Below are 3,636 nucleotides of genomic sequence, written 5' to 3' on the forward strand. Positions count from 1 at the left end.
AAAATATTAGCCTACATCGATTTCGGACGAGGAGAGTTTGTTTTGGCGCCCACCGTTATGAATGGGGAAATGGAGGAAGATACACATGTCTTTCAGACAAGCTTGAATCAAATGTGTTTTGCCGCCCACATTTGGCGCCCACCGTGTCTGAATGGGCTCAGAGGCCGTCGTGTCACGTCTGATTGAAGTTAGTAGTCTACCCCTATCGACAACAGTGTAAATCCGGTCGATAAGGATGTCAAGTGTTAGGGGTAGACAGTAATTTCCATCTCGCAAACACTTGCTTCGGGCAGCCCACAAATTATAGTGGGTTTTTAGCCGCTTTGTTCAAAACTCGGGAGAATTAGCATTCACGTTTGCCCTGGGACCTGGCAAACTAAATTCAAATCCAATTTGTATTCGATTACGAATATCCACAGATAATTATACATTTTGTTATTTATTTCTTCAAAACCACAACAAAGATTTATTCCACCTTTATGTATGATTATGATTTAGAAATGCCGTGATCTTCGAATTCAGTAGGTTGGATACACTCTGAGTCAAACAGTTATTTCATCCAATACAATATGCTCACACGAAAAACAGTTCACCTTATGTCAATCATACAAGTACTGAGGATTACCTCGCCTAAAAAATTCGGATCATTACAACACATGGACAACATAGGGGGTCTTGCAACATAATCCATTCAGAGACATGACACAACATGCAAGTACAATAATCTAATGACAATTTCAACTCGTATCTAAAGAAGAACCGAGATTACCTTGGGCTTCAGATAGCATAAACAGCAGGACCTCCTCCGTCTTCAAATGCAACATTCTTACTTCCTCCAATTCTTGGGTTGCTTGCATAATGCGTGCCGCTAATTCTGTAATTTCCAGCCTCAAGATAAAGATTACCTCATTCATGGCAGCCACACCATCTCTTTCTGCCTCTAGTAGAGCCTCAAACACTATAATATCTGTGCTCAGACTGCTCACCGGCGGTGTTGCCTCTGAACTGCTACCATCTGGTAACATGGATGGCGCACTGCTTCCACAAATAGATTCTATGGTTGTACATTGTGTCCTAGTGTGAACGGCATCCTGGAAGGTTTCCGCTGGACATCAGTAAGAGATAGTTATCGTATGATCCAAGCAGTAAGCTTACATGGTAAACGACGGACGAATTATTGCTGAGCATGGCAAACTATATTTAAATGGTTCGAAGTAGCATTAGCTGAAAGAAATTAAAATAGTAAGATGAAACTAGGGATTTAAGTGGCAAATAACGACATCCGCCAGTCCCATCTAGTTAGTTTTTGCTACCTCCCTAGTTCATTTTCCTCAAAAAACAAAAACTCTTTTGAACTATCATACCACTAGTGGACTTTAATCAGGATTAAACGGGACCCAGTTGACATCCCTAGTTGAAAGGGAGTGTACAACCGCTATATTTAAGTTGCCAAGGCATCTAAGAAGTTGAAATAATCTGAGAAAGCACTTAACAGGGTGGCCTCATATAAACTACGAAGATAGTCTTGTGGTGAAGTTGAGAGGAAAAGTTAAGGACTCAAATGAAATAGGCATGCATTTCTTTATGATAATACAGCAGGCACTGCTGACATATTGGCCAACTCAGGTATAGCGTAACAACAATAAGCATTCGAATCAAGCAATACAACAAAGTAGACAACTGAACTATTTGTAATTCGGTAGGATTACACATTGAGGGCACAAGCCAAGAAAGCAGCCCACTCGCATTACATTTCACATGTACTAAAACACACTGGCTTACCATATGTTGTTGTGAAGCCTAGCTGCTGTTGCAATGTTCTTTGAAGATATCGTCAGCATCCCGTGGTTGCAAATCTAGTTGTTGTAGTTTATTCTACACCATCTATTTAGGTAAAACTAATTTTAATCGCATGCACTGGTCCGAATTGATCATCAATGGTTCATCTAAACTAATGAAAGAAGGGTGTGTGCATACACGACAATATATTTGCTTCCCTCTATTTTTATGCTTCTTCGAGGTGCCAGCCCCAAAAGAACAAATATTTTGCTCGATGGGGTTGGAAGCTCCATAATTAATAGAAGCATCAAATTAGTCATGCAACTTGGGAAGATCAAGAACACACAAACAAGTAATGAACAGAGGCTTGGAGCAGTGATGTAATAGCTAGCATCAGAAAATGTTGGGTAAAACGAACAAAAAGCAGCGGAACCACATGCTAGTTTGCTGATGTGTTAAGCATAGAGAACATTAAGCAGTCTAATGGAACCAACAAGTGGCATCCGAACAAAACTAAAGCATATTAACTATATGTGCACTGGTATGTAATTTAGAACATGTAACATGTTCACTGCCAGAAGTATGGCCCTACAGGTGCAAGCAGAATAACGCGTCTCATGAAAAACTGAATGATGCCCTGAAGAAATTCAAAGGTGCAGTGCTTATGCTAGGAAAGTGAACGCAGGCGCCGGCCGTTGGATAATAGTACCTGATTCTCGGCGGCGTATGGGTATCGTTGTCATACTTGATAGCTAAGGATCGTCGATGGTGCTCGTGTTGCGGTTGAGTTTGGGCCAGCTGTCGCCGTTGCTGAAGCGGCTCAGGTGCTATGGTTGCGGCGCCTGTCGACATACAAGAAAGCTCATCTGTGGTAAGTGAAAAGTTGCACGATAAAGATAAAAACCGAAGGAGTACAAATCGAAATAACCTGATGAGGCTGCGGCGTTGGTAAAGCAGGGCCGGTGGAGTTGAATATGGCGTCCGTGGAGCGGGTCCGGTGCAGTGGATGAAGGCTTAGCGGGCGCGTTGTACAGTGTTTTCGGTGAGGCGGATCTGTTGCGGCGGACGAGGGCTTGTATGAAGGGCCAACGAATGGGCGGACGAGGGAGTCAGTGAAGGGTCTACGCTGTGGTGGACGAGGGCACCGGTTAAGAAGATCCGGTGTGGTGGACCATGATGGCGGTCAAGGAGATCTGGAGCGGTGCACAAGCCAGTCGCTGAAGCGGCTCCAGTGAAGTGGTGAGTTGGCAGTTGGGGGTTCCAAGGTGCGAAAGGTAGATCCGGCGGGGTGTGAGGTCCACCACTGCGGCGGAGGACTAGATTCGGCGGCTTGCCATGGTTGGGGGGTCGGGGATGGGAAGGGGGGGGCTCTGGGGAAGAATGTTGGGGGCAAAGAGGGGAAAACAATGGAGTTACCAAAGCAGCCCTTTTCCGTTCATGTGGCAGGGGTAAAACAGGAATATCGCAGGGCTAAACTTTCGGGCGTGTGATATTCGATGTGAGCAGGAAGTTTGAAAGCTTTTGGCGCCTAAAATTATAAGTATTCTTCTCTCGTACGGCCGACTATGATATCTTGGCCGACAATTTGTTTATTTTGCACACAAAAAATGTGCAAGTTTTGAAAATCAATGTCTCCAACTCGAAACTTAGATTGTCCATTCAATTCAAATATGGATAATTGAGCTACTACAAGCAAATACCATCATACGGTCCAATTCAAATGAAATTCCAAATGTGTTTATCCTAAATATGATGACAAAAGCAAAAAATGTGTATGTGTATGAATAAAGTGGATGATTATAAAGTTTGAACATGCCCGTATGTGTATATCTCTAGTTTTGATATATGAATTTGAAA

Source organism: Triticum urartu, chromosome 3 (assembly GCF_003073215.2).
Source record: "Triticum urartu cultivar G1812 chromosome 3, Tu2.1, whole genome shotgun sequence".
Taxonomy (NCBI): domain Eukaryota; kingdom Viridiplantae; phylum Streptophyta; class Magnoliopsida; order Poales; family Poaceae; genus Triticum; species Triticum urartu.